At 44.4% G+C, this 23763-nt stretch overlaps 1 pseudogene; it reads left to right on the forward strand.

Moving 5' to 3' along the window:
* The first annotated feature begins 7900 nt into the window (after positions 1-7900).
* On the forward strand, positions 7901-8039 carry LOC123126405 (uncharacterized; annotated as a pseudogene).
* The last annotated feature ends 15724 nt before the right edge of the window (positions 8040-23763 follow it).

A 23763-nucleotide genomic window follows, 5' to 3' on the forward strand; every position in this document is an offset into this window, starting at 1 on the left:
GTTAATTGATGATCGTGATTGGTTTGAGTTGCATGTTTTATTATTGGTGCTGTCCTATGGTGCTCTCCGTGTCGCGCAAGCGTGAGGGATCCCCGCTGTAGGGTTTGCAATATGTTCATGATTTGTTTATGGTGGGTGGCGTGAGTGACAGAAGCACATACCGGAGTAAGTAGGTTGTTTGCGTATGGGAATAAAGAGGACTTGATACTTTAATGCTATGGTTGGGTTTTACCTTAATGATCTTTAGTAGTTGCAGACGCTTGCTAGAGTTCCAATCATAAGTGCATATGATCCGAGTAGAGAAAGTATGTTAGCTTATGCCTCTCCCTCATATAAAATTGCAATAACGATTACCGGTCTAGTTATCGATTGCCTAGGGACAAATAACTTTCTCGTGACAAAAAGCTCTCTACTAAAACTAATTTAGTTGTGTCTTTATCTAAACAGCCCCTACTTTTTATTTACGTGCTCTTTATTATCTTGCAAACCTATCCAAAAATACCTACAAAGTACTTCTAGTTTTATACTTGTTCTAGGTAAAGCGAATGTTAAGCGTGCGTAGAGTTGTATCGGTGGTCGATAGAACTTGAGGGAATACTTGTTCTACCTTTAGCTCCTCGTTTGGTTCGACACTCTTACTTATCGAAAGAGGCTACAATTGCTCCCCTATACTTGTGGGTTATCAGTATCCGTGGGTATGATTATACGATATGCATCACACAATCTCATATTCATCTATTCAACCAACATAAAGAACTTCAAAGAGTGCCCCAAAGTTTCTACCGGAGAGTCAAGACGAAAACGTATGTCAACCCCTATGCATAAGTTCACGATGTTACGGAACCCGCAAGTTGATCACCAAAACATACATCAAGTAGATCACGTGGATATCCCATTGTCACCACAGATAAGCACATGCAAGACATACATCAAGTGTTCTCAAATCCTTAAATACTCAATCCGATAAGATAACTTCAAAGGAAAAACTCAATCCATTAGAAGAGAGTAGAGGGGGGAAACATCATAAGATCCAACTATAATAGCAAAGCTTGCGATACATCAAGATCGTGCCGAATCAAGAACACGAGAGAGAGAGAGATCAAACACATAGCTACTGGTACATACCCTCAGCCCCGAGGGTGAACTAATCCCTCCTCGTCATGGAGAGCGCCAGGATGATGAAGATGGCCACCGGTGAGGGATCCCCCCTCCGGCTGGGTGCAGGAACAGGGTGCCGATTGGTTTTTGGTGGCTACAGAGGCTTGCGGCGGCGGAACTCCCGATCTATTGTGTTCCTCGATGTTTTTAGGGTATATGGACATATATAGGCGAAAGAAGTCGGTCAGGGGAGCCACGAGGAGCCCACGAGGGTGAGGGGCGCGCCCAGGGGGGTAGGGCGCGCCTCCCTGCCTCGTGGCTTCCTCGAAGCTTCCCTGACGTCTACTCCAAGTCTCCTGGATTGCTTCCGTTCCAAAAATAACTCTCCCAAAGGTTTCATTCCGTTTGGACTCCGTTTGATATTCCTTTTCTTCGAAACACTGAAATAGGCAAGAAAACAACAATTTGGGCTGGGCCTCCGGTTAATAGGTTAGTCCCAAAAAATAATATAAAAGTGTTTAGTAAAGCCCACAAACATCCAAAACAGATAATATAATAGCATGAATACTTCATAAATTATAGATACATTGGAGACGTATCAAGGTGTCGCCCGACACCGAGGCAACATTGGACGAGGTGGAGTTGGTGCGGTCGTTGTCATCACCACTCTTCCACGAGAACTTGCTTTGTTCTCCTCCGCGGCCGTTGCCATGGCTAGGATTCCGGCCCATGCCACGCCCCGTACGGCCAAACGACGGGAGGTGTGTACAAAGGGCAGGGACGTAGTCAACGCGAGCTGATGACTCGCGCTTACTAGGCATTCATATGTTCATGTAGTACTAACCTGATAATCTATCAGGACAAAATCAAGTTCATTAATTGACCGCATCAAAATACGAGTTTTTGAATTCTCTGATCCTTGCAAATCGCACCATTATTTTGCACTTACAAGATTGCCTAGGTATACTCTTCAGAAGTGCCTAGGTCTGTTGCTGTTCGAGGTAAGACACTTTTTGTTTCCGCCGCTCCAGTATTCTTTTCGCCTTTTCCCAACTGCTATTGTATTCTGGGTGAGTATGAGCTATGGGATGTTCCTCTGTTTGGAAGTAGCTTCGCATCTGTTGTAGCCTTCGGCTGCTTCTGTTTCCATCACACGCTCAAACTAGGCGAGGACGACTGGTGGCCGATACGACTGCCTCCGATCTCGTCTGGGAAAGGTCCGGGAGGATGTTGTGGTCGTAGTGCCCTGCTCTCCTAGGGGAACTGTGCCGGTGAGTTTTTTTCACGGCGATGAGGGGTTGGTGTGTATCACGGAGGCATCTGTTAGACGAGGAACTGTGCCGGGAACTGTTCATCATCTGGGAAAGGTCCGGGAGGATGTTACATATAATGTCTCAACGAGGTGGTGTCGTGTATGTCGTTAATGGTTTTGGCTTCTAGGTGGGCTTGGCTCCAATGCACCGGCTAGCAGTTTGCCAATATGGGTTTGCTTCCTTCCCGCATATCAGTCTGACGGTCGCATGGACTCATGCTCGCTTTATTCTTACTCGGTCGGGGTGTGATAAGGCGTGCCACGCTAGCGCTTCCCTCGCGAGTTACATTTTCTTGCATCTTGGCCGTGTGATGGCGAGTTGACATATCGTTAATGTCGGTGCGCGGAGCTCCGCGAACTATCGCTCTAAGGATAGCTGGCTGCTACCTCATGAGCATGCGTTGGTTTTCCCTTGAAGAGGAAAGGGTGATGCAACAAAGTACCGTAAGTATTTCCCTCAGTTTTTGAGAACCAAGGTATCAATCCAGTAGGAGGCCACACACAAGTCCCTCGTACCTACACAAACAAATAAGAACCTTGCAACCAACGCGATAAAGGGGTTGTCAATCCCTTCACCACCACTTGCGAAAGTGAGATCTGATAGAGATGATAAGATAATATTTTTGGTATTTTTATGATAAAGAATTAAAGTAAAGATTGCAAAATAAACGGCGACAGAAATAGCACATTGGCGGGAGATTAATATGATGGAAAATAGACCCGGGGGCCATAGGTTTCACTAGTGGCTTCTCTCAAGATATCATAAGTATTCCAGTGGGTGAACAAATTACTGTCGAGCAATTGATAGAAAAGTGCATAATTATGAGAATATCTAGGCATGATCATGTATATAGGCATCACGTCCGCGACAAGTAGACCGACTCTTACCTGCATCTACTACTATTACTCCACACATCGACCGCTATCCAGCATGCATCTAGAGTATTAAGTTCATAAGAACAGAGTAACGCATTAGGCAAGATGACATGATGTAGAGGAATTAACTCAAGCAATATGATATAGACCCCATCTTTTTATTCTCGATGGCAACAATACAATACGTGTCGTTTCCCCTGCTGTCACTGGGATCGAGCAACGCAAGATTGAACCCAAAGCTAAGCACTTCTCCCATTGCAAGAAAGATCAATCTAGTAGGCCAAACCAAACTGATAATTCGAAGAGACTTGCAAAGATAACCAATCATACATAAAAGAATTCAGAGAAGATTCAAATATTGTTCATAGATAATCTTGATCATAAACCCACAATTCATCGGATCTCGACAAACACACCGCAAAAAGAGTTACATCGAATAGATCTCCAAGAAGATCGAGGAGAACTTTGTATTAAGATCCAAAGAGAGAGAAGAAGTCATCTAGCTAATAACTATGGACCCGAAGGTCTGTGGTAAACTACTCACACATCATCGGAGAGGCTATGGTGTTGATGTAGAAGCCCTCCGTGATCGATCCCCCTCCGACGGAGCGCCGGAAAAGGCCCCAAGATGGGATCTCACGGGTACAGAAGGTTGTGGCGGTGGAAATAGGGTTTCGTGGTGCTCCTCGATGGTTTCGGGGTACATGGGTATATATAAGAGGAAGAAGTAGGTTGGTGGAGCCACGAGGGGCCCACGAGGGTGGGGGCGCGCCCACGGGGGGCAGGCGCCCCTCCCTGCCTTGTGGCCTCCTTGTTGATTTCTTGACGTCCACTCCAAGTCCTCTGAATCACGTTTGTTCCAAAAATCACGCTCCCAAAGGTTTCATTCCGTTTGGACTCCGTTTGGTATTCCTTTTCTGCGGAACACTGAAATAGACAAAAAAACAGCAATTTGTACTGGGCCTTGGGTTAGTAGGTTAGTCTCAAAAATAATATAAAAGTGTATAATAAAGCTCATTAAACATCCAAAACATAATATATAATAGCATGAAGCAATTAAAAGTTATAGATACGTTGGAGATGTATCACTGGCTAGTCAACTTTGGCCGTTCAGCGGTCTTGTTGGCTAAAGATAGACGATGGCACATGCTGGGTTTATCTGAATGACAGATATTGACCCTTCGCGGCGGCTGACTATGTTTGGTCTCTACGACGGCAAATGAGCGGTAAAAACTGGTCCATGCCGACTCGTAAAGGTGCGCTGTTCGCGACCGTTGATAAGGCCGTCGTTGTTGTTTGGCCTGCCAGGCTCTGCACGGGGTGCGAGTCTTGCGTTTGGAGCCTTAGTTGGTCCAAAAGGCGGTGCGTGTTGTACTCTTGTGTCGCGTCCTCTTGGATGTATGCTGTTCATGCTGGTCGGGATGAGGTCTTGGAAGGCACATGAGAGGGAACTCAATTAGCTTGGAACGTGCTTGGTCCGTGGGATGGCCACGTTCCCGGGGTCGTCTCGTCCGCCATCCGCCGCCATCCCCCTGGGTGCGGGTTGTTTGGTCCACATGCGCCGTGTAAGCTCAATCGTCCTGCTGGTCACCGCCTCGTCGGGTGAAGGTGTCAGTGTTTGCGCTGTGCGGCGCTTTCACCGGCTGGCCTTGTTCAAATACGGAAGGGGTTTGCGAATCCGAGCTCTTTCCGTCGTTAGTCCTGGATGGCGAGCGTGTCTTCGGATGCCTGTAGTGGCAAACATGGGTGAACAAGAGAATGTAATTGCGCTGAGAAAGAACTATCGGTCCCAATTCATGTTGTGTAAAAATAATCATGTTTTGGACTGTCTGAGAGCTGAACATGTTGTGCCATCAAATTCTAGTTGTTATTCTAGTGTATTTCTCGCTGATATATGCGTGCATGCGTGTGTGCAGATGGTATGGCATAATTTTTTTTCCAAAAAACTTTCAATCTATTCATCTTTAATCATGATAGTACAAAGAATAACAGAGGTAATAAAAATTACAACATCATTAAGATTGCTAGCTGACACTCGCTGCAGTTGGACACACTGATGGTCCAAGGTGTGGGACGAAATTAGAACCCAAGGCGCTTGGATACAATGTTAAAGTTTTACTAGCAACACATGTCCATTCATTGCAACGGGAGAAAAAAATCATAATCTCCAATGGCTGATCACATTTTGCTGCATCACCGAGATACACTATCACTCTCAATTTCATGAAATTTTAAACATTTTTTAACTCATGAACATATTTGAAATCGTGAACATTTTTCAAGTTGATGAACACATTTACAAATTTTTGAACATTTTCTAAAATCAAGAATATATGTTGAATTCTTGAACATTTTATACTATTTGCAAACAATGTTTAATGTCAACTTTCTTTTAACAATTTTCTTGAATCACGAACATTTCTACAATGGAAGAACATTGTTTTGAAAATTAGCATAGCAATTTCTGAAATTTACAAACAATTTTTGAAATTCATAATCATTTTTTGAATCAGCAAGCATTTTGACTTCTAAAGCAATTTTTTTCAAAATTTCAAATTTTTTGAATAAGCAAACTTTTTTTCATAAAATTACGAACATTTTTTGAATCCACAAACATTTTATGATTTATTAAAGATTTTATTTCAAAATTCTCATTTTTCATTTTTTGAAACTTATTTGATGCCCCAAATTATTTAAAGTAGAAAAAAGTGAAAACAGAAAATTAAAATAGAAATAAAATTAAAAACGAAATTAAAAAAACAGGCCGGCCAGACATGGCCCGGTCCAAACACGCGCATTGTGTCTTCTCCCAGCGCATAGAGCGTAGTATAGAAGGTTCGTACTGCATGGGCCGGCCCATGCAGGAATTCCCCTCTGTGAAACGTTTTTTTATAACTTATGACATCGGTGGGTAGAATTTTACAACTTTAGACACAATTTCGGTGACGTACTGCCAGAAACAATAGCCCCTTTGTTATTAGGTATAGATATAGATATAGATAGGAGGGAAGGAGGACATCCCCCTCACCCCACTTTTTTTTGAGGCGGTCGCTGTTGTGATTAATTAAGCGTGTAATTAGAGAGAATCTCCCCTTGCCGGAATGGTCGTGCTATTGCCTCCGCAAATGAGACATCCTTCTCTCTCTCTCTCTCGCAACTCTCTCTAGTGTCGCGTCTGTTCTGACAATATAAATTGAACCTGCAACTTCCACTGAATAGAAGTTTCCATTTCACTTCAAACAGTTTCCTCGATTGGAACAGAGCACGACCCTATAAATGAGTTAGACGGATGTTCACACGTCCCATATGTCTATGGATTTACTTAATTACACGATTTGAAGAGCTAAGTTCCACTATTTTGTCCCTGCTCCTCAGTTGGTCTTTCTCCCATATGTCTTCGCCGTCCTTACGATCTGAAGCACAAGACGCAATGACGTGCCCTTCCATAATATAGCAAGTTACATATAACAGGTGGATTAAAAATTGGGACCACCTGTGATAAGTCCACATGTGACGGGCTCCTTCAGAAAAACCGCCTGCCACTCACGGTTCACCAATGGCCAACCGCCTTAGATGTGGCCTATCTCCAAGAGGTTTTGATACTCGTCCCTAATGAACCTAGGTTTCACTGCCTTGTGTGGTCTAATGGTTGCTAGAACCGTCAGAGGTGGCAATTTCTGTTAGATAGATAGGTAGAGATATATGTTGTATTCAAACTTCTATCTCTTCTCCCTCTCGTGTTATCTTCTCTCTCTCTCTCTCTCTCTCTCTCTCTCTCTCTCTCTCTCTCTCTCTCTCTCTCTCTCTCTCTCTCTCTCTCTCTCTCTCTCGTGTAATTCTGGAGAGTCCTAGCGATCTCCTAAACTTGTAACCCACGACAGATTCTCAATATATACAGCGGCCCGAGATCAAAGGGTTCAACGCTTCCTCCAATCTTTACATGGTCATCAGAGCCTATCCTCATCGCATCTAGCAAACCTACGAGAAAGCCTTCAGCCCAGAGAAGAAAACAACCTAGCCGCCGTAGATCACAGCCATGGCAGGAACAGATGCATCCACCGCCGCCGCTACCATCTCCACGCTTACTACATCCACCATGAGCGCCCTGACTACCCAGTTCGCCGGTTCCTCCTACGCTTCTTCTTCCACCTCCAGCAACGGCGCTAGCTCCCTCGGATCGCCTCCGTCAGAGAAGCTGACGAGGACGAACTTTCTTCTCTAGAAGGCTATCGTGCTACCCCAGATCAAGGGGGCACAGATGGAGCACTTCCTGGACGCCACAAACATGGCGCCCCCTGCCACCATCACCATCACGAAGGATGGGAAGGAAGAGCAGGTCTTCAACTATGCCAGGATGATCTGGTACGCCCAGCAGCAGCAGGTACAAGGTTACCTTATGGGATCTCTATCACATGAGGTTCTTGCGCAGGTCGTAACTCTCCAGACGCCGGCTGAGGTGTGGAGCGCCATCCACGCCTTCTTCGCTGTGCAAACCCAGTCGCAGCTCGTCAATACTCGCATCGCCCTTGCAAATCTCCAGAAGGGAAACATGGGGATGCTAGAGTACTCGCCAAGATCAAGGCCCTGACGGATGAGATCGCCTGCACCGGATCTCCGCTCGGCGATGGCGAGATCATCTCCTTCGTCTTGAAGGGCCTGGACATGGAGTATAACTCGGTTGTCTCGGCCCTCTCTGCCCGCGTCGAGCCAGTCACCGTCACCGAGCTCTACAACCAGCTTCTTAGCTTTGAAGCCTGCATCAATCTGCTCCAGCAAGGGAATCTGCGCCAATCTTCGGTGAACGCCTTAACCCGTGGCCGTGGCTATGGTGGTCGGGGCCGTGGTCACCAAGGCCAACAAGGGCGTGGCCGAGGCGGCAACAACAACTATGGACATGGACGCTCAAACAGCAACAGCAATAATGGTGCATGCTCCTTCAACAACAACAATGGCGGCCGATCTGGTGGACGGCCTCGACCCCGATGCCAGCTCTGCAAGAAGCCTGGTCATGAAGTACTTGAGTGCTGGCATAGGTATGATGAGAACTATGTTCCTGAAGAGCACCATGTCCTTGCTGCCTTGAGAGAACAAGCCGGAGAAGGAGAAACCGTGTGGTACGCTGACTCTGGTGCAACCGACCACATCACGGGTGAACTTGAGAAGCTTGCAACTCGTGAAAGATATTACAGCAACGATCAAGTGAACACTGCTGCAACCGGTGGAGGTATGGACATACATCATATTGGTCGTGCTTTCATTAATTCCCCTACTTCTAAAAGTGATCTCGTTCTTGAAGATGTCCTTCATGTTCCTCAAGCTAACAAAAATCTTGCATCAATGTCTCGTTTATCAGCTGATAATAATGTCTTTTTTGAAACTCATCCAAAATATTTTTTCATCAAGGATCGGGCAACGAGGGAACTTCTTCATCACGGTAGATGCATCGGTGGTCTCTACCCTATTACATCAAGGTTTCTTAGCCGCAAGCATCGTTGTCAAGTTTATTCCGTCGTCAAGCCCTCCTTGGCAAGATGGCATCAAAGATTAGGACATCCGTCTTCTGTTATAGTTGAGCAAGTAGTTAATAAAGACAATCTTCCATTGTCAGGTAGAGAAAATAATGAGTCCGTTTGTGAAGCTTGTCAATGTGCCAAGAGTCACCAACTTCCCTATCCGAAGTCTAGTAGTGTTTCTCATGCTCCTTTAGAGCTTATATTTAGTGATGTATGGGGTCATGCAAGAGATTCTTTTGGAAGAAAGAAATATTATGTTAGTTTCATTGATGATTATCAGCAAGTTTACTTGGATATATCTTCTTAAACACAAATCTGAAGTTTTTGCTGTTTTTCAAGAATTTCAAAAGCTTGTTGAACGTCACTTTGACAGAAAAATTCTTGCCGTCCAAAGTGATTGGGGCGGGGAGTATGAAAAACTCAACTCCTTCTTTCGAAGTATAGGCATTGAACATCATGTCTCTTGTCCTCATGCTCATCAACAGAACGGTTCTGCCGAGCGCAAACACCGTCACATTGTCGAAGTAGGGTTGTCACTACTTGCTCATGCTTCTATGCCTCTCAAATATTGGGATGAGGCTTTTATTGCTGCCACATATCTCATAAATAGGCTTCCTAGTAGAGTCATTGGAAATTCAACTCCTTTAGAGAAACTGTATCATCAAAAACCTGATTACAACTCCCTCAAAATATTTGGGTGTGCTTGTTACCCCAATCTTCGACCATACAATCGTCACAAACTTGATTTTCGGTCAACTCAGTGTGTTTCCATTGGCTATAGCAATCTTCACAAAGGCTACAAGTGTCTTGAAGTTTCCACAGGACGAGTCTATATCTCTCATGATGTTGTTTTTGATGAAACTCTTTTTCCGTTTGCTCAACTTCATCCAAATGCAGGTGCTCTCCTTCGTCAAGAAATCTCCCTTCTTTCTGATCCTTTGACTTCTCCTGATCATGGTTGTGAATTAATTGAAACTGATCATGAGATTAATCCAACCAGAAAAGATTCAGATGAAAACAATGCATCTAATGACAGCAATGCAGTTTCTAGGCATGATTTTATGTGTGCAGAACAGGACAAAAACGGCGCTGGATCCTATGATGATTTGGCGCAGCGCAGCAGCTTCCAGAACGCGCGATCCGAGGAGGATCCTGCAGCAGCGTCAGCGCCAACAGCAGGTGGCCCCGCTAGCCCAGGCGCGGGCTGGATGCGGGCGGTCTCCGCGAGTCCCCAGCCGCCATGCGTGGGCTGGCCAGGCCCACAGGAGACAAGCCGACCGAGGCAGGGCCCGCGCACGAGGCGGCCTGCCGCACACCCGAGCGGGCGGTCATAGCGGATGCCACGCGGAGTTCTCCTGTTGGGTCGCCCAGTATGAGGATGACGCCCGATTCGATGCTGATTCCCTCTGCCGATTTGGATTTCTCGGATCTGGAGCGCCAGGGCGGTCGATCCCCTCCGTGTAATGTGCTTGGATCTTCTGTGGCTCACCCTGCTGTCTCAGGATCTGCTACATCAGAGGCATGTGGTTCCGAAAATAATAATTCTGTTGCTACAATTGTTGTACCTCAGGTGTCTCAGCGAACCACCAGGTCTCAATATGGGACATCGAAGCCAAAGGAATACAAAGATGGCACCATAAGGTATGGCAAATGCAAATATGCTTTTCTTACTAGTGTTGGTGAACAAGAAAGTCTTAGTGATGCATTAGCACATAAAGAGTGGAAAGAAGCTATGAACGGAGAATATCTAGCACTCATGAAAAGTAAAACTTGGCACTTAGTTCCACCAGGGAAAGGTAAAAATGTGATTGATTGCAAATCGGTTTACAAGATCAAAAGAAAGGCAGATGGAAGCATAGACAAATATAAGGATAGACTAGTTGCAAAGGGTTTTAAGCAGAGATTTGGGATTGATTATGAAGATACATTCAGTCCTGTTATTAAATCAGCTACCATCAGACTTGTACTGTCTATTGCTATTTCTAGAGGTTGGAGTTTATGACAGCTAGATGTATAGAACGCGTTTCTTCATGGTGTTCTTGAGGAAGACGTGTTCATGCGGCAACCACCAAGGTATGAAAACAAAAACACACCACATCATGTTTGCAAGCTAGATAAAGCCTTGTATGGATTAAAGCAGGCACCTAGAGCCTGGTACTCAAGATTAAGTACTCAGCTACAACGACTTGGGTTTACTCCATCAAAGGCAGATACCTCACTATTCTTCTATAACAAAGGTAGTATAACAATATTTGTTCTTGTTTATGTTGATGACATTATTGTTGCTAGTTCCAATCCAGATGCTACTACAAGTCTTCTTCATGATCTTAATATGGAGTTTGCATTGAAGGATTTGGGCAATCTTCACTATTTTCTTGGTATTGAAGTAAAACAGGTGAAAGATGGAATACTTTTGACACTAGAAAAATATACTGCTGATATTATAAAAAGGATTGGACTGGAATATTGTAAGCCTGTAAGTACACCACTCTCAACTTCAGAAAAACTCTCAGTTGAGGGAGGAGAGGTACTTGGTCCAGAGGATGCAACAAATTATAGAAGCATTGTTGGCGCACTTCAGTATTTGACTTTAACTCGTCCTATTTCATATTCTGTGAACAAGGCATGTCAGGTTTTGCATGCTCCTAGTACAGTTCATTGGACAACTGTTAAGAGGATTGTGAGGTATCTCAAGTATACAATGGGGCTTGGAGTTAAAATTACTAAGTCACCATCTATGCTAGTGAGTGCATATTCTGATGCAGATTGGGCAGGATGTGTTGATGATAGAAGGTCCACAGGTGGACTTGCTGTATTCTTGGGATCAAATCTTATATCGTGGAGTGCAAGAAAACAGGCTACTGTCTCTAGATCCAGTACTGAAGCAGAGTATAAAGCACTGGCAAATGCAACTGCTGAAGTCATGTGGATTCAGACTTTGTTATGTGAACTTGGGATAAAAGTTCCACAGGTTGCAAGGCTATGGTGTGACAATATTGGTGCAACCTACCTTTCAACAAATCCTGTTTTCCATGCACGAACAAAACATATAGAAGTTGATTTCCATTTTGTCAGAGAACGAGTGGCTCGGAAGCTACTTGATATCAGGTTTATTCCAACAGGAGATCAACTTGTTGATGGGTTTACTAAGCCACTATCCACGAGGAGGATGAATGAGTTCATATACAATCTAAATCTTGACAGAGTTTCATAGGTTTAGATTGAGGGAGGATGTTAGATAGATAGGTAGAGATATATGTTGTATTCAAACTTCTATCTCTTCTCCCTCTCATGTTATCTTCTGTCTCTCTCTCTCTCTCTCTCTCTCTCTCGTGTAATTCTGGAGAGTCCTAGCGATCTCCCAAACTTGTAACCCACGACAGATTCTCAATATATACAGCGGCCCGAGATCAAAGGGTTCAACGCTTCCTCCAATCTTTACAATTTCAACCTGTGAGAAACAACCTATCATGTAAATATGTAAACAGTGCCATTTGGTTGGGCTTCAGCTTTTCCGTTAAGATGGCTACAAACCAACCAAATAGAGCCTTTTTTAGGGAAACCAAATAGATCTTAGTGCGGTGCAACTCCTAATTTGTGCTACACTTTGTTGAAAGAATAGTAATACATTAGATATTGTCACTATATATATCGCCTCTACTACTCTACTAGTGTTGTGTAAGTCTTAATACTTTCTTGGCACACTGTAACAAATACATCAGATAGTAGACTAATATGATTTCCAACCAAATAGTGCTATTATTTATATTAATAGCCAAATACCTTCTCCGCACACTGTATCATGCTGACACTGGCATGATATATATTGGTCGCTTACACACAAAGTATGTATCCACACATATGCTACAATTATGTCATATATATCTGCAACTTACAAGAGGTCGATCAATATATTGTCGAGAAAGCGTTACATACCATAAAACACATCTTCTAATGCCAGCACACTACATCAGCTCTGACCTATGGACTAGCATCGAAATCTTTGCTTGTTGGAGTGGATGGCACCGAACATGTGGCACTGCTAGGTCCACTTCTGTCAATATTGTTTGGCGAATATTCCATATTTATTTCCTCAAAGCGGCTAGGAGTTCTATTGGGAGTTTTATGAAGCTTCCTTTCTCTCCTAAGCATCACAAGTCGTTCTGCTACCTCCGTCATATCTGGTCGATCTTCTATGTCTTCTTTTAGACATTCGATAGCCAACTTACCAATTTCTTCTAGGATAAAGATATCTTCTCCGGTCGCAACAATCTCCTTGTCGAACATTGCCCTCCCAGTCTTTTCTTTCTCAAAAACTTTGCAAAACTCGATGATGAGGCTATGGTTCTTATCATATACATTTTCCTTCCCGGTAATGAGTTCCAAGAGAACAGCTCCGAAGCTATAGACGTCACTCTTCTGTGTTAAGAGCCCAGTTTTCATGAACACCGGGTCAATGTAACCCATGCACCCAACCACCTTCTTGGCAAAATATTCCTCTTTAAGAAGCATTGACAACCCAAAATCTGAGATTTTTGGTGTTAAGTTGTCATCAAGAAGTATGTTATCTGGTTTGATATCACCATGTCGTATGGCTTGAGTTGTGTACAAGTGCATGTACCTTAACCCTTCTGCAGACCCAATTGCTATGTCCAAACGTAAGTCCAAGGGAAGGTTTTGTTTTTTGTTGCCATGGAGAGTGTCTCCGAGGCTCCCATTAGCAGCAAACTCGTACACTAACATTGGAACATCCACCTCGAGGCAGCAACCAATGAGCTTGAGAATGTTCTTGTGGATCATATGTGAATGGATCTCCACTTCTTCAGCGAACTCCTGTTTTGTAGCTTCATTTACCTTGATAGAGGCCTTAACTGCCACCATGGTATTGTCAGGAAGAGTTCCTTTGTAGACTTTACCAAAGCTTCCATTCCCAAGAAACTCTGAATTATTTTTTGTGATTTTCTTTAATCCTTCCTTTGAGAAAATCGTCAGGCCTTTCACATTTTGAAGTATCCTGCCTCCGTTCTTTTCAAATACTTTATCCAGTTTTCTCTTTTGGAGCATTATGAGTACCAAAAGTAGAGCAACAACTATCAAGGACACACTCAGACTGATGCCTGCAATAGGTCATGCAATTAGATACTAGTTAGACTTGTTATTAATTATTCTTAACTTATTTTGCTAAAATTAAGGAGACGAACTAATTAAGCTACGTCTTTTTTAACCTACATCATCCCATGCATGCAAGTCGCTGTGTTTATGTAGATGCTGCAGTACTGCTGCTTATATATAACAAACAAATATCAACATAATTGTATAGTATGTTTCATTTTTGCTTTTTGGCAATATCATATGATTCTTGGAAGGGTACCTAATTATTTTATATAAAGTAACTTCATCTTCATCTACATCTTTATATTTAAATTAATAATTTTACAGCCTCAATAAGTAAAGAGGTAAAGACGCTTCTCTTATACTAAAGAGGTAGACGCTGCAAGGAGCAGTGCCTTGCCAAAGTGAAATATATAGAAAATTGCCACAAGTTGTGCGCGTGAGTTTCTGGCGAATTTTTGCATGCAAGTTCTCGCGTTCGTCTCTGCTTGATCTTTGGCCAAAGCAAACATAGATTTAATACAACATTAGTCATGATCCTGCTTGCTTTATCTTGACGCTTAAGATGAAATATCCATGAACTCCCTTTGTTCCAATGAATAAGTCATATAAATTTGGTCAAAATCAACTTTCTCTATGTTTGACCATTGTTATAGACAAAAATATCAACACTTATGATACCAACTCAATATTAATAGATTATTTTTGGAAAGGGGATAACTCCGGCCTCTTCATCGAAGTGATGCATATAGCCTTTTATTGCCTTATTATAAGTTGCTTAACAGAATATACAATTCAAGGATCAGATAAGGTTAAACATAGTAAGTTTTTGAGTTTTGACAAAATTTATATACGCCTTATTCATCGGAACGGAGGTAATACATTTTTCGAGTAGACATTGTGGTGATGGCGAAGCCGCTCATTGTTGTGGTGGAGTCAAATGTTCCGGAGCAGGAGGACATGGAATGTGTTCCATGCCTCCCAAGTCACTGGGCAGAGGCTCGCTCATCTGGATTGAGTAGGAGGAGAGGATATGATCATCAAGCCCGATAGCACCCTAAATTATTGTAATGTTTTGGCAGCAGAACATTATGTGTTTGGAGTAGTAGGAGACATGGCAGAGCTCATAGGTGGCATCATCGAAGATGTTCTTCTTCACCAAGTTTGACTTATACTGAATGTGTCGATTGCACACAAGCCAAGCAAAGATCGTATAGCAGTTGGAGGACAGAGTCTTGCCTTTGTTGAGCAGAGGAATATTGAGCACCGATCGTTGATGTCGTGTTGCAGGCAGACCACAATAAGAGGTCGGTAAAATTAACAAGCTTGACATGACAGGATAGCCATGGCACGAGAGTAGAGAAGATTTTCGCATAGATCAGCTAGTGGATAGAGGTGTCGTCCGTGATGGAGTGTGAGAAAAGAGGCAATAACTGAGCGGTCAATGGGAAGACATCGGAGCAAGTGTCATGCCAAAAGGAGGGTGTGTTTCCACGACAATGATGGTAGTTGATATGTCCTTGCAATCTAGAAGGAATGATGACACAGAGAGCCACATCGGGGACGACAAGGCGCTTGCGGCAGAGAACGAGTCAAACTCCGACCATAACCAAAGGACGAAACCTGATTGGTGTGGTTGGTGGAGCCAGTGAAGCAGCTTGAGAAGGTGGCTCTTGTTATGGAGCTTCAAGTTGCAGATGTTTTTCCAGCAATCATCCACGCGGCGAGAAACAAAGCTTCAGGAAACCAAACATGGACACCAGAGCAATGGTCATCCGTGAAATATGGAAACATGTGGCGGCCTTGATGGCCTCGACCACTCTAGCCATGAGCTCAGGAACTCACATTTCTAAGGTTGGGAAATTGGAAAGCACCCCATTCACTAGGATGCGGTCCCAGTCAGCAAAAGCAAGTGGGCCTTCTACTTTGTGAGGTACTTGTACACCTTTTGTGACAAAGTGAGGAAAGGTCAAGCTTCACAAGTTTCTTATTAGAGTAGGATCCCTAGGTAAACCTAGTTGAATTGGTCTTCATTGCAGCTTAGAGCCTCAACGATGGCCATAAGCTCGTTAATTCGATATTCGTTAGGATCACAATGTTTTTCAATATTTTAAGATGAAGCTAGTCACCAACGCAATTGCACTGATGCAACGCCACATGTTGATAGCATCATTGATGTGGTTATGGATAAGGAGGGTGTCATTGGCATAATGGAGAATTTCTTGGTGTGGACAGTGACAAGTGTTAAGAGGGTGAGGCCGAGTGAAGATTATGGGTGGAGCTGCATGCGTAGGACATTGGACACCAAAATGAATAGGTAGGGTGACTGGGTGTTTCTTGGGAAAAGCACCTTTACCAGATGAACCATTTTTTGGTTGCGTCGTTTATCAATATTGTGATGTAAGAAGAGATAATGAAGGTGTGACTCTAGGAGAATTTTGTTTCCTAGAATCTATTGATGTGATGAGTGACAATGAGGTTGTCCCAGGAAACCAAATCGAAAGTTTTTGCAAAGTTTATCTAGGTACCTGAGTGGGGGTGCCATGTTTTTGGAGAATGGTCCTAGAGACGTATACAACATTTTTGGAGATCCTGCACTCTTGGATGAAGCTTGTTTGGTCAAGGCCAATGACCATACAAATTTGCAGTTGTGGGAGGGAAGTGAGGGAATTTGTCGTCATCTTCATGCAACTATTTTGCAGCAAGATGGTCCAAAAGTTTGTAATCTAGCGCTCACTCCTTATTTGGAAGAAGGATAAGGAAGGACCGGTTCATGTAATCGAGCTGACCCTCACCGTGGTGGAAGGAATCAATGAAGATGATGATGGCAGGGTAGACAAGTACCTTGAAAGCCTTGCAGAAACATTGAGCAAAACCATCAGGCTCCAGGATGCTTTGGTGGTTCGTCAAGCTAATCACTAGATATATATTAACACATGGATGATGATGCAAACTTTGTGGTGCTCCTGCCAAAATTTCTTCTCATGTTTGATAGCTACAACAAGCCTATGGAGAAAGGTCAATCATATGAGCTTCTCATTAGAAGAGAGGGCACGCTCCTATTCATAAATGTCGAGCAGATTAATGATGAATTTTCCATCATGGATGAACACATTCAGATTGTTTTTGTGGCGTGTTAAGGAATTTGAGGTTACTAGGCATTGCTTGAGATAGTGGACAAGTGTGCTAGTGGCGCCAACGTCAGGAATGGGCATGTCTAAGGCACCATGGACAATGTTGAGGCAGGAATGGTAAAGAAGCCAGATGTTCTTGAAGACGAAAGTGGTGATTTCACAAGAGGTTGTGGAGCCAGGATGATGATGGGAGATGGTGTGGGTGAGGGAGGTAAAAGAGGTGCCATGTAAGAGGATGTCTTTTAGGACGGAGTTGGAATTTTGCGCTTACTTGACCATGTGCACATGTTGTCAAGAAGAAAAACTTCATGGAGGAAATATGTACTAATGACGTTGTTGAAGAAAGAGACTGAGGACGAGTTGAAGTGGTTGATGTTTTTATCATAGGTGGAGCAGATGAGGCTGTAGTATCCAACAAGAATGGAGGTATCATTGAAGAACTACCAATTCGAAAGTATCTCCTATAGGAAGGTACACTTCTCATTAGGGCATGAGGGCCATATGTGTTAGTTTCATGAGGTAAGGTCAGTAGTGATCGAGGAAAATGAGGTGGATAGGGAGTCGGGACAAGCTAGAGAATTAGTATGGAAAACTGAAGGGTTCCAATCGGTAAAGATGCCCCCTCAAGAAGGCCATAGGGACTCAAGAATATCTAAGGTATACCAAGAGGGGAAGGAAGGAGCAAGATTTCCATACATAAGAGGATTTAGCTTAGACTCTTGTAGGCAAATAATATTGAAAATTTTAGAGAAGATATCATTTATAATATAGGTGCATTTGTCAGCATCACTCACAACACAAACATTCCAGAAATGTAAGTAAGGGACAACTAGACATGAAAACAACTAAATATCTTTGTGGGTCTTAAGGTTTTCGAGCAAGATGCAAGGACATGAGGGGATGAGAGGTCAGACATGGGCACCGAGATGGCTTTGCGGGTCTTCATAGACAGTTCTAAAAAAATCTTGATAGTTGAAGACCAGAAATTTCAGGTCTCGCCCATCATCAGAAATAGAAATTTCAATGTTGGCAAGATATATATTCCTCCACCACACAATGCGTGTCTACTCCCAGATCCAGATCCAGTTTTTCTCCTTATTCTCCCTTCCACCCTCATCTCTTCCCGTCAACACCCTTTTCTCATCATCTCCTTCCCATCCAAATGGAATGTGGTCAACCTTTATTTTTCCATCACACTCCCTCTAGAAATATGAAGGATTCTGCATGGAAGTTCCGTTCAGATTCCAGGTATGAAATGTCACCCCCTAGTGAGATTTGTGCCTCTTTTTTAAATCTCAATTTTTTCAGTACCTCTCCTCCCTAACGATTTTGAATCCACACATATTTCAGATTTTGGAGCCCGAGAAGATGGTAAACAGATGGTCAGAAGAGGCGATGGAGCGCTTGGCTGCCCTCCGCCCGGAAGTCTATGTTCGATGCCGCATTTGGGGGGGGGGGGGGGCTAAGAGAAGATCTAAATATATATGTCGTTTATGGGTTCTCCTCATCGATATGGTCATTTGGGTACTCCTAGAATCCAAGCGAACACTATATAAAAAGCCCACGGGCATTATAGTGAAGCACTACCTGGCTGCACTGGTGAGGCATGTTTAGCTCCGACGAATCTATGGTACATGAATCTGATTGTGGACTGTACATGAAAACATATCAAAAACGGCTCGGCACATGCAGCCATTTGTAATAACCCATATATATTGTGTAATTGATGGGTTTTGGACCCGTATGTGATAAGTAGTTATGTAGTAGTGCGAATGGTTGTAGATTGACGAGAATTTTAAAGACTAAATGTGAAATTAATATGCATATACCGATGGCAAGCTCTGCTGCAAGTGTGAAGTTTGGATTGCATGGGTTTTCTCTTGGATCTCCATTACTCCGATAACCTGGAAGGCATGTGCAACTGTATGAACCCGCGGTGTCGCGGCATTCACCCTTGCAAGGGAACTCCTCTCGTGGACGTGCACATTCATCGATATCTGCATCATGAATAGACCAATTATAGTCATTAGAGCTCATATTCCACACAAAAAGTACAATTAAGTTAAAGAACAGCAAATCATTTGTCCTCGGTAGTTTTCAAGCATAAATCATATTCCAAGAAAATGTGGATTACCTTCATGACAGTCAAAATTCATCATCCGGTTACTACACAATCAGTAGTAGGTTTGTCGATGCAATTCTCCAATCATAATCCCTATGTTCTCTTGTATGCCTCCAGCCGCCCCCCCCCCCCCCCCCCTTGGGCTACATTCGGTTACACTCATTCCAGCGGGTCATGGCCCGTTCCACGAGTATCACCTCGGCCTATTCACTTTTTTATTCAGTTTTCGTCATTTCGGTATGATTCCTGACCCATTCCCTCCTAATCCTGCCCACTATACACCGTGAAAAGAATCCCAACGACGCAGCGCGCGGGACGTCGCGCGACCCGGAGGTGAGCTTGGCGGTGGCAGCGGACTTGCATCTCCGACGTTCCTCCCCACTGACGGCGGCCGTGTAGCCGGAAACGAATATAAGGAAATAATAGACTTGTGTCTTATAATGATTCAACTACCGAACGGTACGAAGGTAAATATAGTGATATAATACACAATAGTTTCAAGTTCCCTCGTTTTGTGTTGCTGAGACACGCGCCTAAGGAGAAATTGCCACCGAAGTGAGCCGAGGAGCCGAGTGACATGCCAGCGCTACTACTTGATTGAGTGCCAGCACGTAGTTCACAGAAAAATAAATTGGACCGCTTTGTTCTTGTTTTTGGTTGGATAATTGGCATATGGGGCTAGATTAACAAAATTGGCTAACACAATTATATTCGAATACGGATATATCCATTTTCATATCAAAATTTGTTTTAAAATTCAATATCATAAATGAATATGGATATTTACTATATCTATTTTCATTTTTGTTCGGATTCGGATATTACAACATCCATTTTAAATTTCTCGAATACGAATGCTGGATAATTCGGATTATCCACCAGCTTCCACCTCTAGTCACGAGTTCTTGCATTCGGAATTTTATTGCGAGGTGAGCGCCGGCTTTTGGTTTAGGGATTCAGTGATTTTTATGTCTTGATTGGGCTGGAAACTAACTGTAAATGCCCTGATTGTCCTGATTGTGCTTTTATCTTTCAGACTTTAGTTCCGTGAACAGTACAGGAACAACGTGAGACAGTTCTGTGACTAGTACAGGAATAATGAAGTATTAAAGGGAGGGATTAAGTGCATGTTACTGATTAATTCCAACAGGAATTGGGTGAGGGATTAACCGAACATGTCCTCATGGCACTGCCTCCATAAAGTTCACTGTCAAAGATGAGGAAGCCATGGCCTCGCAGCACCAATCAGCACGTAAATCCAACAGCTAGATCACAAATGACTTGGTTAGGAAAATTTTATACGGATTACGTACGCAGAGCTATAATTCTTCTTCATATCATTTTTTAAGCAGCCGTCTCTCTCCACTGTGTTACAGTTTTTTTTCATATCTTCTGCCCATGCATGATAGCTTGCAAAATACTCTTATACTATGGGCCGGAGGGAGTACAAGCTGCCTTCATCCTGTACTCTATGTCAGCAGCGTAGTCGCGTGCTACGTGATCTGGTTATCGTGGGATCAAAATTGTTCGAGGGTCATCCCATCTCCTTGTATTATTCAGCTGTGTACTCTGTGCAGTGGCGTAGGCAGGAAATCTCCACGCCCCGGGCCAGCCTCCTTGGCACAGTATGTACTATAGCTACACAGTGCCCCAAAGGATTTCATCTCCACGCCCAGGGCCACGGCCCGGGCAGTCCTAGGCCTGGCTACTCCCCTGACTCTGTGTGGTTGTTGCTTTATATATAAAGCGGGGCGAAAGCCTGTTTCGAGTACAACCCCGTCTACTTCGTGACAAGTCTATGTTATAGAATCTTGTCGGTATCATTTGAGGATGGAAAATGGTCCCCACTTGGCGAGCAATCTGGCCGAGCGGTTGGTCGTTTCGCTCACTCGCCTAGCGGCTTGCGCACACTCTCGTCTATCTTCGCCACCTCGTTGTTCCTCCTGCTCCACTGCCCTCATCTCCTGTCGTTCCTCCTCCTCTTGCCCCCTCCCCCAGTGATATACCCCCTCGGTCCAAATATAAGTTTGTTTAGATATTCCAATATGGACTACACATGAAGCAAATAAGTGAACCAACACTCTAAAATATGTCTATATACATCCATATGTAGCCTATATTAAAATCTCTAAAAAAGACTTATATTTAGGAACAGAGGGAGTATGTTCCTCCACCTCGGGTCCTCTTCCACCGTTCTCATCCCCGGCCCTCCCTCTCCCCCACCAAGCTGGTTAGCCACAGCCATGGGTGACCTCATGGCTCAACTATCGAGATTGATGTCGGTGTTGAGCTTTGGAAGATGGGATTCTGAGGGGGAACAGGTTCAGGGTCACTCAATCTGACTTTGGTGGAGCTCCGATGAGTTGGATTCGTGGCTAGTGAGCCCTCCAGCACAAGGTTAAGGGTGTGTTTGGTTTTGAACCAAAGTTGGCCTTGCCAAAATATTGGCGTGCCCATGAGTTTTGGCTGCTGTTTGGTTGGACATCAAATATTTGGCTTGCCCAACACAGCCGCCGTTTGCCTATGCAATTTCTCGCCAATACGCGGGCGAGCCGAGGGTGAAGAATTCGTCCGCCAAAATATTGGTTGCCAACCTGCTAGCATCCCGTCGTATTATGCCGGGTGTTGCGTGAGCCGGAAAAATAATTAGCTAGCTGGCCTACTTACGCCTCCAAGGATCGTATCGATCCAGCCAACTAGTACCTGTGTTTCACTTACCAAAAGCGTGTGCATGCTGCTTCGGTGAACCATTTTTTACTGTTTTTTTTCTGAACGTTTGATCATCATGGTTTATTGGCTCCTTGTATAAAATTTTCAGGTTAGGACCTCAGATGCTCATTCACATAAAAAAAAGAAAAAAGACCTCAGATACTGATATGTGACATGTTAATTGGCTACAAACCAAAATAAGACCCAACCATTTTGCCAAATAATTGTTAGGTGCTATGGCAACAATCCAAGCAACACTACCATACCAAAATTTTGGTCATGCCCTTGCTTTGGGTATGCCAAAATTTTGGCAGGGCAAGTTGGGGCACAAACCAAACAGCCCCTAGTTCTTCGAGAATATTCATTGTTGCATGGGTGCTTTTCGGATGCTTCCAACTCTTGTATGTTTTGCTGCAAACACACGTGCAAAATGCTGCCAGCAATCTGGGGCATCTGCTATAAGTTGTATGGTTTTGCTGCAAAATAGTTTGGAATTTTTTGTGCAATTTAAAGTTTTCAAATATTTAAAATCCAAAATGAATTCATTAATTATATAATGGTAAAGAAGTCCCGAAGTGATTTTTCTACATTCTGTTTTCAAACGATTCAGTGAACTACAAAGTTTCAAATCGTAAGTTTTATGGTTTTAGAGATACAAAAAAGAGATGTTTTTTGAGAGCGAAATAAACGCTGGCACAGATCTTGATGCACGTATGAACAGCCCAGCTGATAGGGAGGTGTAACTGAATAGGCGTTTAGAAAAACTGCTCTCATAGATGAAGCGGTAGCTTACTTGTGCATCCATGGGGAAGGTATGGGTTTCCCTCGTAGCCCTTTGTGCAGTTGCAGACGTATCCGGGGCCATTGGTGGAGTCGACGCACTCGCTGTGGTCGCTGACACAGCTGGTGCTGTTCCCCTGAGACAGCTGGGCGCAGGACAGGGAGGCAGTGGAGTTGACGTTGCTGTCCCGGATGGCCCAGTCGAGCCGCAGCGGCAATCTGGTGTGCTTCTCCATATGAAGGTCGGCTGCCCGGAAGGTGTAGCTGCCCTTCTCCACGATGAAGGCGTAGTCGCAGGGGCTGAACTCCTTGCCGACGCGCGACCAGGTGTCGAATTTCATCAGGTTGTCGCCGATTCCCGGCGGGATGTCGACGTGGCAGCAGCCGACGCCGGCGCACGCGCCGTCCTGCGCGCTCCGGGAGTCGTTGCAGTAGGTGGTGCACCCGCTGTACAGGGTGTACATGGCGCTCAGGGGATCGTTGCAGTGGGCTGTGCACCAGCTCATGGTGTAGACGAAGGTGTTGCAGCCGAGGACGAAGAGCTGGTTGTGGGTGTTGGAGATGCGGTACACGTTGTCCTTGTTGAAGTTTACTCTGCCGTCCAGGGACACGGCCGTGGTGTTGCCAGCGGAGTTGTAGCACGTCCACGACACCGGTAGCATCACCCGGGCCTCCGGGCGCGGCATCACCAGCAGGGTCAGCACCCGTACCACCCCTGTGGAAGCCGGCAGAACCGGCATGGTGTTGTTGAGGCAGGTGATCTCGAAGCCCAGGCGAAAGCAGCCGGCGCCGATGCCGAACGGGTAGGGGATGTCGACTCCACCGCAGCTCTCCTGGCAGTCTGGCCTCACGGTGAGGAGGCTCTCAACGGTGGCAGCAAGAAGCAAAGCTGGCAGCAAGAATGCCAATGATCTGCCCATTTTTTCAGAATGAGGGAAGAGCCTCCGGTTCCATTACTTATGCATTTGGGGAGAGGGTCGTTTTCGAGCCCGGGCTCACTAGGGCTCACTATCTTGCTAATCGATAGTATACTTGTGGATTTGACTTGGCTGCCAGTGTGGACATTCATCAGGGACGTCCTTTTTACCCGGAAAAAGCATGCGTGAC

Source organism: Triticum aestivum, chromosome 5D (genome assembly GCF_018294505.1).
Source record: "Triticum aestivum cultivar Chinese Spring chromosome 5D, IWGSC CS RefSeq v2.1, whole genome shotgun sequence".
NCBI lineage: Eukaryota > Viridiplantae > Streptophyta > Magnoliopsida > Poales > Poaceae > Triticum > Triticum aestivum.